The 13269-nt window shown below is 41.2% G+C and overlaps 1 protein-coding gene across 3 annotated transcripts in view; it reads left to right on the forward strand.

Moving 5' to 3' along the window:
- Positions 1 to 13269, forward strand: part of SHISA6 (shisa family member 6) — a 273362-nt gene that overhangs the window by 157182 nt on the left and 102911 nt on the right. The window lies entirely within an intron of this gene.

A 13269-nucleotide genomic window follows, 5' to 3' on the forward strand; every position in this document is an offset into this window, starting at 1 on the left:
GAATGAATATTTAGCATCTCTTATTCCTAGGATTCAAATACTCACTGAGCTGTGTAATATTCTATCTTGCTGTATGCTGCCCAGAGTAGTAGTTTGAATTTAAAATATATTATGAGAATTGTACAGGAAGTGACAGAAACAGTTTCATCGTTGCTAATACATATCTTGCCAAATATACCGCTTTGTTGAAGCAAAAGGGGACACATAATTAGCTGATTATTAGTTCTCAGAATGTTTTGCAATTAATTTTGTTCATTTTCCACATTATTCTCTCTCTGTTGTGATGCCATAGATACTAATTTTGCAAATGACTAGGCTTTTCACTAAATTCTTTGGTCATAATCTGGGGAGCTAGTACAATGGCATAAAGGCTCACTCTTAAACGTAGGGATTGGCTCAGGAAAGTGTTGGATGGTATTTAAGCACATGCTTAAGTACCAGGCTGAAAAAGGACACAAAAAAAGAAGAAAATGACAAATTCTCATTAACATTAAGCCAAATGGGCTTGAGCCATGGTATTCATTATTAATAGACTCTGAGCATCAGCACAGCTTGGATTCAAAGACAGCCTCAGCTTCAGGAGTTGTGGTGGACAATGTTGTTGTTGTTGTTGTTGTTGTTGTTATTACTATCATTATCATTATCATTATTATCATTATCTTATTTAGACCTTCCTCACATGAATACTTCACTTGCCATTAAATCTGATTCTGGTATGAAATCTCTCTATTACCAATTACTATCTAATGTCTAGGACAGACCCTACAGTGAGGACAAATTCAAACCTCTTTTCTTCTATTCCAATTTCTTCTTCAATCAATATTAATAAAATTGTAGAGAGTAGAAATTCTGCACTGTAGTAGATCATCCCTTTCCTAACTACATTGATGCTGCCTAATTATATTGCCCGCTAAGTACCTGCTGTCCTTCAGAGCCCTTGTTTTTAGCATATCGGAGAAGAATTTTACATGTAGAAATTGCTTTGTCCTGTAATCAGCCCAGAAGTCCATATGTCCAGCTTGCCACTGGAGTTATACAGCCCATTGAAAGTTAAGAAAATATTCATTGATTCCTTGCTCCAGCTATAATTTTTTTTTCAGACATTCACATTTGCCTTGCAGCTACACCTTGCATAACCCTAAGTTTGATGCAAAGATCCCATAGAATATGTCCTTGATCTGGAAAGACTTAAGCAGAGCACATTTAGGTGGTTCAGTAGATGCCTATCTAGTGTAATTATGAAATGGAAGGGCATGGGCCAGTCCATTCCCTGCTCCCATGGACCATGTAATGTGGTGTAAGTGAGTCACAGGTTGTGCATCTTCTGCTGAACTGGGCTGAATTTTTGATGTCTGGAGACATGCCTTGAAGGTTTACAGACACCACATCTCAGCTTCCTTCAACACAGTGTTAGAAAGACTCCACCTGTCTCATCTGTGATCCCACCTCGTTACTGGCTGATGACCAGTGAGGAGAGATGCCAGTTGAACATGCCATAGAATAAAGGTAGAAGTAATCATACAGGTGAACCTCCTTGCATATTTCTCTTTTTCGCCAAAATAGGTTGCAAGTATGGAAATAATGTGGCGAGCTGGTGCTGAATTTACATTTACCTCCATCAGAATAGTCAAAGTGAACTCCAGATCAGCCATGCTGCACATGTACCATTAATATAGCACCAAATTTCATTGTACTTTGGCTTCTGTGCAAAGGAAGTGCAAACATCTGGCTAATAATGTTCAACCTTGGCCCACTCTTGTGTTTGAAAACCTTTCTACACTGCTGCTTTGACAAGTTAGTTAAAACAGATTAATTAGCATGCTGGGGATAATGTCGGGCCCCTCTCTTGCAGTGAAAGCTTCTGACTTTCTTCCTCTGTGAATTTGTCCTTGTATTCGCAGGTCTGGAATTGGAATGACTCACTCATTCTGTGAAATGACCTCAAACCTTTTCAAGAGCTTCCATTAAACAGAGACAGCCCCTCCTTGACAAATAGCTATTCCTTGGGTAGGCAATGCACAAATGTTGCAGGTCTGCTTAACCAGTTTGTGTGGCTCCTCAGAGACCACTCATCCCAGTGATATAGAGCCCTGTGTTTAAGTGTTCCCATTTAGACCAAACAAGTAACCTACCCAGCAATTTCTGTAGCGAAAGACCCTGCTGTCACAGCTTGCTAAAAGATGCACGTCCATCCCCTGAACTTGTCTGCTGCAACTCCCACTCACAGACTGCAAAGGCAAAGCATTTTGAAAGCTTTTGTGAGCTGGTTAAGATCAAAGAAATTTGGTTGCATAAATCATAATATTTCTGGAATACTAAACTAGAATAAAATGAAGGCAGCATTGTAAATGCAGGGAAATGTAAATGAGGAAAGCTGAACAATTTCCTCTAATGGAACTGTCTTAAGCTCACTGACCTAAGCCACTGAAAAGGCTTGCAAAGAACAGTTCTCACTTTTGACACAAATGAGCAGCAGTGAGGATGCTGTGCTAGGGCTGGGCTGAGATAGATTCTTGCTTACTGGGATTGCAGATGCATTTGCAGACTGCTGTAAAGCTCCTGCTAAAACTGAACTGCACATTAATACACTGCATGTTCTTGTGTAGAAGGTGACCCTGCTGCACAGAGCCCATGGGGCCGAATTACTGTTTAATGTGTTGACTGTCCAAATCTTGATAATTGCTGCTAGTAGCAGATGAAAGAAATACATGTGGACCTTGATTCAAGGTGGAGCTGAAAGCCAGCTCAGGCTGAAGGGATAGCTGTGTCAGTGATGTGGTACTGTGGAAGCTAACGGACGATACCAATGTCACACTATCAACAGTTGCAAACAGGCCTTTGGGGTCTTGTAACCTGCATGAGCTGCTTCATCTTGAGATGAGTTCTGCTTCCTGGTACCAGCCAGACAGCAATATATGGTCAGGCTGGGGTCTGGTCTACTGGAAATCTGCTTTGGAGAAAAGGACTTGGAAGTCCTGGTGGACACCAAGTTGACCATGAGCCAGCAAAGTGCCCTGGTGGCAGGGGTTGACATTAAAGTTTCTCATCTTATCTAAAGCTCAGTGCTTCCAGTAGGATAAACCTTATTCCATGCTAGGATAAAGGTCCTGGCCCAAGAGAAAAAAACTTCCCATGAAATTCTCAGTGCTGTACTTTGCACTCATCCTTTCCTTGGAAAGGACACAAATTCATTGGCATAGTCAAACCATGCTCTGCTTCCATTTCTGGCCATAGTAGACAATAGTAGAGTCATCTGTCCATACCCCCCGCCCCCCCCCCCCCAAAAAAAAAAACCCTCAAAACTGCCTTAGATTAATATTTCAGGTAGATAATAGATATCTCACAGAGCTGAGCAGGAGGTTACTAGCAAAAAACTCAGGATTTTTAATCCCTGATATATCACCAATGTTTTACCTGTCAAACCACTCTACTACTGTTTTGAATACTAAAAGCTAAAATGCCCAGTAAAACCCAGTTCATTAACTTACACATAATAAAAAACACATTTTGGAAAAGTCAGTGCACTGCTTAAGAAATGAGACTGCTTTACATTAAGTTTATCAATTCATAAAGGGAGGAAAAGTTATCCCAGTCCTGCAGGTACTGGTGTGTAGACATCAGCTGAAATCATATAGCAAGTATTTCTGCTGTTAACTAGTCCCTCTGCAGCCAGCTGAGCTAATCAGTTGTATAGAATAAGCATGCCCCAAATCCCTGCAGAATCAGGCTTGCCTTGTAAATCTCTGTCTGTAAGACCCCAGTTAGACTAGGCCTGTCTTTCCCTGAATTGGTCCAGAAATTCTTGTTCTATAGCAGGACAAAATCAAGAACTTTCTAGACAGAGAACATGAAACAGGTAGGTTATGTCAGCCAAGGCTTTCACTAAATCTGGAAAATGCAGCCACACTTGAATAGGCAGCTGGGAAGCTGGAACATCTTGAATGCTTCCAGCAATGCAGCCTCACCAGCAGCCTTTTGGAGTGCCTGCACTTGAACCCACAGGTCTGAATTTCTCTGTTCTGTATCAAACTGTCTGAATAGAATAACAGTAGCTGAGAAGTGGGGGATATATTTCCTGCTGTTCAAATGCCAAGGAATAGTTTTCAGATAGATGGTTTCTGAGTGAGTCATGTTCTTTCCCACTTCTTCAGTGTTGCAAAGGCAGGTTACTCCAGGACTGGGAAAAATGCTCTTTCCAAACATGCAAGGTGATGATAATTTTGGGGAGGAGGGGAGGAGGGGGCAAAGAAAGATGCAAAGACTCTTGTGGCTCACAGGTTCTTGCAGTTTCCTTCAGGGAGGATCAAAAGACATCAGGCAGTTGGGTTTTGCATTTAAAGTCACACAGTCCCATCCAGTAAAATTATTTTAGACAAGATAGGAAATGAATGACAGGACTTAGAGGGAAGTCCTTTCTGCTTTGAGCTCAGGGAGAAATATGCCCTCACTCAAGAAATAACACACTACAAGGAAAAATTCACTGCTGTGCCAGCTGGATACCATGACCTCTCAGAGCTTCTGCAGTAGACAGTGGGCTTCTGCAGTGGGAGATGAGGAATGCTTTCCTGTGCTTCAAGGGTGGAAGGGTAAGAATAGGTTGCCACAAGCGGTAAAATGAATTATTTTTCATGTATCTGACAAGTCATTTTCCACAACAGCATTTCCATGAATTAGGAAGGCTTTTGAGTTCTTTCAGGATCAAGACGAAAATCCAAATTACCAAAGGACAATTTTCCACCTCCAAAACAGTCCTGTAAAACAGAGGAATTTTATCAGACACCCAGGTCCCACCCAGGGCTCTTTTCTGCAAGATCATGTGTATGATGCTGTCTAGCCTGAGACGGTTTGGTGGTGTGGGTATTAGGATGGGCCTCCATTTCACCATCTGCCATAGACTGTGAAGGGACATTTGATCTGCCTCAGTTTCCTGGCTGTAGCAGGGGATGCTAATAATCAGTTCTTAGTGCCATGGCAATGCAAGTGAGGACAGAGAGGATCTTGAATACTGTACAGCCTGGCTCTTAACATTCTTAAAAAGATGGTGATTTTCCCTAGCTTCACTGAAACCAGTGACTCATTGTATTCCACACTGGTATACCCACACAGGCAGTAACAGTGGCTTATTATCTTAAAGAAATTGTTCTTGTTTGGCATTGATTTGCATTTGACAGAATTGTCACCTACAGTATTGTTTATCAAGTTACTTTCTCCAGGTATTTGTAATGGACTAGATCTTATTTCTCATATCAATTAGCAAGGCCCTGAAATTAAATGTACTAGCCTGTTGTTTCCTAGGTCCTTGTCTTTCACAACCGTATGGGCAATTCTGGTGCTCACCCTTCTGTTCCCAGCAAGTTCCCTGAGCTGGTGGCCAGTGAATTCAACATTCAGCCTTTCCTCTCCACTGCTAGGGGTTCATTTCCCCCTTCTCATTAGCCAGAGGTTACCTCCTTTCTTCATTCACTTAGACTCAGGTTGTTTAAAGTGGGTCTTTGGTAGTTCAAAGGATGACTTCTTTTCTTTTTCCAGAAAATGTTGATGCTCTGAAATGACCCTCCAATCCACATCTGAATTAAGGCAAATAGGAACACTTAGTCTTAGTCAATCTTTTTTGTACAGAGATTTCAAAGAAATTACCTTTTCCAGTGGAAAACAGTTCACACTAAAAGGTTCAACCAGTTTAGCAGGAAAATCCATGCCCCCAGCCCTGGTTCTGACCACCCACTTTCTCCACAGCCATGCTCAGGGAAACCTCAGACTCTCCTGTCACTGATTCTCGCTTGTCCCAGCTCCCGTGAAAATTGGGAGAAGACTACCAAAATAGCTCCACAGCACAGTTTATAAACTGGCTAGTGCAGTCAGGGGCCAAATACTGTCTTTATAAACCCTGGACTGTTGAACAGTGACTGGGGGATGGGAGGTGGGACAGACTGACCTTGGACAAGCTAAATTTGTACAGTTTAGCCAAAAGACCCACTGAAGCCCAGGCTGGGGAGGCATTAACAGCAGCTGCTGTGCAACTCCCTACATCATGAAAGGACCTTCTCCCTCCCTTAAGGCACTTTAGTCCTGGGTACCACAGGAACAGTGGCTTAGGGTACGCAGTGTGCCAAACGCGCCAAGACTACCAGGAAGGAGACGTGCCCTTCGCCTTCCACACCAGCTTATGGTGCAAGCTGTACCAGCTTGCTTGAGCATTCCTGAGTGCCTCATGGGACAGAGCCACTCTGCACCCCTTCAAATCCCCTCACAGAGTTCACCGTTTAGACCTATGAAGGAATACGACTGGTGGAGAGTGGAGAGGCTGGAGGGGGAAGTTACTGGGACTGCAAAACTAGAATGAGGACAGGAAAATAAATCAAATCCTCTCTTTTTCTCCTTCTCTCCCTACTCTCCTACACTTCTGTCTTTTCTCTCTCTCTCCTTGTTGCATTTCTAACACAGTGAACATCCTAGCAGTTGTGATTTCTCAGGGACTAGCAGATCCTTTATCTCTCAAGACGTTTTCTATCAGCCAGTCTGCAGAAGCACAGGAGTCCTTGGTCAGGCATCAGCACATTACCAGGAATGTAGGAATAAAGGCTGTTTTCCCTGTCTCCAGCTCACTAATCTGAAGGGACAGAACTGTGGTAGGGCAAAAGAGGAACCATTTTCTTTGGGTGCACATACTGGCTGGATTTGGAGCCCTGGCTCATCAGCCCACACCCCTCGGATTAACATTACTGCTACAGATAGCAGACAGGCATGATTTCTGAAGTGGTCTGAAGAGGCTTTAACTGAAAGGCTATTAATATGGAAATTTGCAGACATGATGCCAGAGGCCTGGTAGCGGCTATGGCTACAGCAAAAGATTTGTGTCCTTCGTCTTGATGGTCATGCTGATCAGAGGAGGATTACAGTAGGGGAAGGTGTGGCTTGGTACACTGCCAGCACTCCTTTAAAGAAGCTGAAAGCTGTCATCTGAATATTAGGGGATCCCACATGTTTGTTTACTTGACTACCTGTTTTCTTTGACCTTTCAAGGTCCAGCCCAAATCTGAGTACAAACTAAGCTTATTATATTATTGAAAATTATTGAAATTTCTATGCTATGAACATGACTGCCTAGGAAGTTGTAATCAGTTTTGTCTGAGAACAATGAGATAAATCACATAGAGGATGTTTGGGCTAAGATTTGATTATGATACTCAGGACAAAAAAGAATATTACTTGACTTGAAAATGCCAGCGCATTGGTCTCCCAGTCCTAGGGTAGTCTGTGTGTTTTGTAGCTATCAGCTTCAGCACAATGAGTCACTTGATTATGACCTGCAAGGTATAATAAAGATGGAGAAGCAAGAACCATTTTAACAATGGCCATCTCACAGAAGTTACTAGCTACCATCCCACTAACTGTTTTAAGAAACCTCATGGTTTTGTTCAATCAGGACCTCAGTCCAAGCATAAAAATTGAGGAAGGTTTCAAGTAAACCCTTTGAGATTGAAGCTTATCTTATAGTTTCTTCCTGTTTTCTTCCTTTGGCATGCCACAAAATTACTCAAATGCATGTGCTGGCCACAAGTTAAAGCTGGCTATCTTTCTGCTGATTGCCAAAGGAAAAAAAGTTTGAGGATGTCCCTTTAAGGTTGCAGTTTGTCTTAAACCTTCTAGTATTCTCTCCACATCAGCTGTCTCCCAAACCCATGATGATCCCCTTTCGTATCTCTTCTTAGTACAATCCAAAGGGTGATTACCCACCCTTTCTTTTTGGGATGGACCTGATTATCTGGTTGCTGACTGTGTACCTGCAACAATTTGGGGGGTCCAGAGGAACTCTCCCAAGATCCAGTTACAAAAATGGGACATAGTGCAATGACTAATGCCTGGGAAATGTCTGTCTGCTTTCCTTGGCCAGTTCCTGGATGAATCTTATTGTATCTGAAGGGTTTGTAGATTCTCTGGAAGAGCTAAACGTTCCTTAACAACACAGTAATGATTTAGCCTACCAAGAAGAAGATTTAATAATATGCACGCTGCTTGGATTTTGCTGTTAATCTGGCTTAAATACTAAAATATCTGGGCTGTTATGGTAGACTAAGAAAATACAACAGATTTATTCTCATACATAAACTTTTAAAGCTGTCAATGTTAATGTTAACTTGATGGAAAACTTTGTGTGTGTGGAAAGCTTGTTCATAACTCCCAAGAGAAATCCCAGACCTATTCAGATCAAACAGATAAAGGACATGTTACCATTTAGCTCACGGAGTAATGATAGAAGACAAGAAAGTGCCTGCAGACATTTATTACAACTGTTGAAATAAATTTCTTTGTACTTATGGCAACATCTTTCCTTAGGTTTTCAGAGATTCTTTTCACCTGCCTTTTATTAGGTGAATTTACTGGAAGCTGGTTAAAAGATTTTATCTTTGAGCATTGGCACAGGAAACTCGACAATGAAAGGCCAATCATTTGAAAAGGCATAAAAGTGCATTGCTGAACTTCAGGTACCACAACACTATAAAAACTTGGTTCAAGTGTATTTCTAAATTGGTGCATCAAGAGATGTGTGCAATCAACAACAATGAAATAACACAACACTTCCTCTGAATTTCAAGCAATCAGCCATGAAGTAAATGAGAGTTGAATAATTTCTGAATTTGAGGAAATTGGGACTTACTGCACAAAGAAATCAAGGATTCAGATTGCACTGAATATACTGAATATAAAGCCAGAGTATATATATCAGGCAAGCTGAACTGAGATGACAGATAAAATATTTTTTTTCTCTAATAACTAAGTGCAGGCAGACAGAGAAAAAATAGTTCATCTCAGGAAAACAGTATGACCAATACGGTTTGGAGATCATCCATCCTTGTTGGTTTTCAAGACTCGGCTAGACAGAGACAAAGTTTACCTGATGTAGCTGCAGCTGCAGCAATAGTTGGCAGTGACTAGGATCTGTATGATCACAGATAACTTTAGGAATTTTCTCAATGTGCCCAGTTTCCCAATCTAGTCTGTCAGGAGCCAAGATGCCTTCTGCAGTCAGCAGATAAAAATGGGACCTTTCTAAGCACAATTCCTCTTATCTAAGATCTGAACTGTGACCTGGAGGGGACTGTTGGAGAGAACATAGACTCTTGGCTTTTAGATAGCTAATATTCAGTGAGATGTATCCCGTCCAAGCCTCATCCTAGCTCTGTGGTATTTATTGAAGGAATGTGCTGAGAGAAGAATTTTGCCTGGGTTTTACACTACCTTCTCATATTGGGAGCTCAGCAGACTTCTTTGCAGTGTCCCAGTTGCTTGTGATAGGAGGTTAATCTTTTAATGAGATTTTAGAAGACTTTATTGCTGGTTTTATGTAAGGAGTCCAGAATCCCCAATGTCAGGATCTTAGTAAATAAGGTTTGTTAGTCTCGGGAATTTCACATATTTGGAGCAAAAATTGCAAGAGAATTTGCTAATACATGAGGTCATCTAATAGTCAGGAACTTATTCTTCTGTATAGTCAGTGGAGAGAAAGAAGCACCTCTATTTGGCAGTTCAGATCTCAAATGGAACCTATTTTCTGTTGCCTCAGCAATTCTTATATTATATTAAGCCTTGATATCCATCTTTATTACAGAGACATTGGAAGCAAAAACAACATAAACATTTTTGCTGAATGAGTTCCATATAATAAAAAAGTCATGCTCATTAAATGCTATTAATCATCTGTAAGCCCCATAGTAGCTTAATACTATACGTGGAATGAAGTTTTAGGCTTTGATATATGATTACCTGAAAGTACAGATTATCTGCTAATCCCAACTAATGGGTAACTCCTGAAGGTCTCAAGAATGCATATTCTTCATGAAGTATCTTCACTTTTCTCTGATTATTTTTTCCTGGAGTGTTACATTTTTCAGGTGAAATGAGAATTGTGTGAAAAGCATGTTCCTTCTCCAGCTGCAGAGATTTGAAAGTTGCTAGCAGTGTACAATTCTTTTTCACAAGAGAGAAGAAATTTCTCATTTTTATCAGAGGGCAATTTCTATGTCTGTAAGACATAGACATATGTCTGTTAAAAGAATTTCAAGTGAGAGGGGCCATAAGGAAAATTTGAAGGTTCATTTCCATTTTTTATAATAAATTATGCAATGAAGTCAGTCATTGTATTAAAACTTCTGGCTCTTTGCTGTCAGCTGGAGTTGAGTAAAAGCCAAGGATGGTTTCATTAGGAAGACAGGATTAAATGGCAATGACACTTCTCAACCCAGTAGAGTCCCCGCTGACTAAATAGAAAGCAGCTGCTGAACTGCTTGTTTAAACTTTGACTTGGTAGTTTGCTATTGCACTTCTTGTACTTTCTAGGAATTACTGTTCAAAAAAGCGAACTTCCTTCACAGCAAAGCTTGCTTTCTGGGCACCTGCAAATGAGAAGCTAGTAGAGATGCTAATACAAGATGCATGCAATAAATCAGTTTGCCCTCCCTGGACACTATGTCCCACTTGGTTCAGTGACTGCAGCTCGTTATGTGGAGCTTGACCACCCATCCTTCTACTCTGCCTGACTTTGCAGGATGCTTGAATTTTGACCTGATTCAAAATGTGATTATTCCAGAGGAATTGCTTGCTGAGGTTCCATCCATCTTTGCTGATGTTCTGCCTGTGTTTCTGGCCTCTCTTGATCCTTTAATTTATTTCTCCTCCTTTCTCATGTTTGTATTACCTCTCCATGTAGCTCATCTGTGAATTTAATTAATGGGCGGTTGCAGTGGTATGGGAAATAATAGATACTATGTGACATAACACATATTCTGCCCTGCATACACACAGTTTTATCCGTTACTGTCCCTCCCTTGCAGCTCTTGATCCATTATTCAGAGCTTGAAACATTGCTTGTGAATTTTTCTGTTACTGAGTTATGAGATGTTACCTTAAATGCCCTCACTAGCTAGCTCCAGGCAGTTCCCCATGCAGCACAGGAGCTCTCTAAGGCAGTGGCAGTGCCTCCCTGACCACTGCCTGGGACTGCCAGGAGCCCGACAGTGGGCTCTGCTGGGCAAGGCACCTGAAACTCAGACTCTGCACCACCTGCCCTAAGTCTTAGATCTAGCCCCTAAATCACCTTTTGAAACAGGACACTTAGTGCTGATAATTTTGGAAAGTTTCTCTTCCCATTACATGTCTTAAGCTGAGTGTTGAGCTGAGAAGACCAGAGCTGTCTTTTAAATATTCTTCGTTAGCAGGAGAATAGTGAATACCCCCAACAAGTTCCCATTTCTTGGCTTCCCTGTGACTCTTTTGCTTTTGCTTTCTTTTTCTTTTTCTCTTTCTAGTTCTTTCTTTTTTCTTTTTCTTTTTCTTTCTCTTCTTCTTTTTCTTCTTTTCTTTTTCTTCTTCATTTTCTTTCTTTTTTTTTCTTTCTTTCATCTTCTTTTTGCTTTCCAGGAGATTATAACAGAGGTTGACAAAGTGCTAATCTTGCTGAGGATTACACACAAGGAATCTCTATTGATTTCCTTTTTCCTTTAACAGAAATAATAAATGCCTGCATTGCAGGGTTTCAGGAACTGCTGGGAATGATAAGGCACTTTTTTCTAGCATTAACTTTAATGTTTTTGCTTGCATAAAATATTGATTTATTAAAGAATCTACAAATAATGTCTTTAGTGAGAATGCTATGTTTATATAACCAAAAATCCTCATTAGTATATATAATAGCTGAGAAATAACAATACAGATGCAGGAATTTCATTTTTATTATTTTCATATAGTGCTGTAAGTTTATACAGTGTGGGACAAACTGTGCATGTACTCCCTCAGACACTTACTGTTCCATGTGGTATGTATGTCCTGTTGTTCGAGAATTTGATTTCTATCAATTGTATCTAAATCCATACTGATGCCACTTTTTCCATTGCATTTTCCTGAGAGTTGTACCAGTTTGAAAATAAAATTTGCCCTGTCAGTGGTAGTTACTATGGCTGGACGGGAGAGGTTATAAGTCTGGATCTCGAAGAAAGGGGTTATCTTACAAGCATTAGGCAGAACTGTCTCACACTGCATGGCTCAGAAGCGTAATCTACTGATTATACTCAAAATCTTAAAAAAAAACATATGAAATGACTCTTAAGGCTACAGTCATACCATGTTTTTAATCAGCGTACCCATATGTTCACACATTGATGCTCTATCTGACAAAGACCTAGCTGGATAACTCCGGCCTGCATCTCAGAACCCAAATTTGAAACCTTTGCTCAAAAACAGCACCTGGGGAAAGCTCTTTTACAAAGTGACAGTGTGTTTGTGAAGAACAAGCACGGAAGGAGAACGAGGGGACTTTCATTATCCAGCGTACCCATGGCTGTGCATGGATCAAGAGATAGCCCAGCAGTACTCTTCACTAGAAACAAATTTACATCCAGAAGAAAGGAGAAGGGCATTGTCCAAAGTCATGGGAAGCTGTGGTTGAATACTGTGTGTCATGGCAGGGCAGCTCATCAGGTTCACTGGGAGAGACAATATGTTGCAATCACTGAAGGGATCCTGAAGACACCTGTGAGCTTAAGCTCTTAAAATGTCCGGATAAATTGGGAAGGAAGGATATTTCACTGTCAGTGGGTGCAGTGTGGATGGATACATCTAATAAATCTCAGCAGGGAGCATTAATGGGTGGGAGGCATCTTATAATGCTGCTTACTTGCGGAGCAAAACAACAAATCTTCAAGTTCTCAGAAAAGAATATCATCAGGAGTGATGGTGCCATGGTCTTCCAGATGACTGGAAAAGAGGCCACTACTCACTTAGGAACAGGGACTGCAAAGTCCCTTCATTCCTTCTGGTACCAGCTGCTGCTGCAGGTGAGGCATATTGTAGGAAGTGATCATGCCCTTGTAGAGGAACAGAAATATGAAATGAGACTTAAGAGCCTTCTCCTATTTCTGAGTTCTGAGAAACTCCAAAATTTGCCTTTTTTCTCTCCTGTTTGTGTGCAACATTTGTTTTACAGTTTCCTGGAAGCAAAAGAAAGGGACCTTTCTTGGAGACCTGCATCCCTGACACCACTGAGCCCCATTACTCAGGCTGAACCCAGTTCCCACTTGCTACTTGTCACTTTTCCTCATTTGTGCTCTTCCTCCTCTGCCTTTGCAGAAGAATCCCCTCCATCCCTTCCACCAGTGAATCCAGGGCAAGATGGATATAACTCATATATGGTGCACCAGAGATGATAGCAACAGCACTGTGCATCAGGATTGTCTCTTGCCATGGGTGTTTTGAGACAGCGGAGGTGCTTCAAAA

The sequence above is a fragment of the Dromaius novaehollandiae genome, chromosome 18 (assembly GCF_036370855.1).
Source record: "Dromaius novaehollandiae isolate bDroNov1 chromosome 18, bDroNov1.hap1, whole genome shotgun sequence".
Lineage (NCBI taxonomy): Eukaryota > Metazoa > Chordata > Aves > Casuariiformes > Dromaiidae > Dromaius > Dromaius novaehollandiae.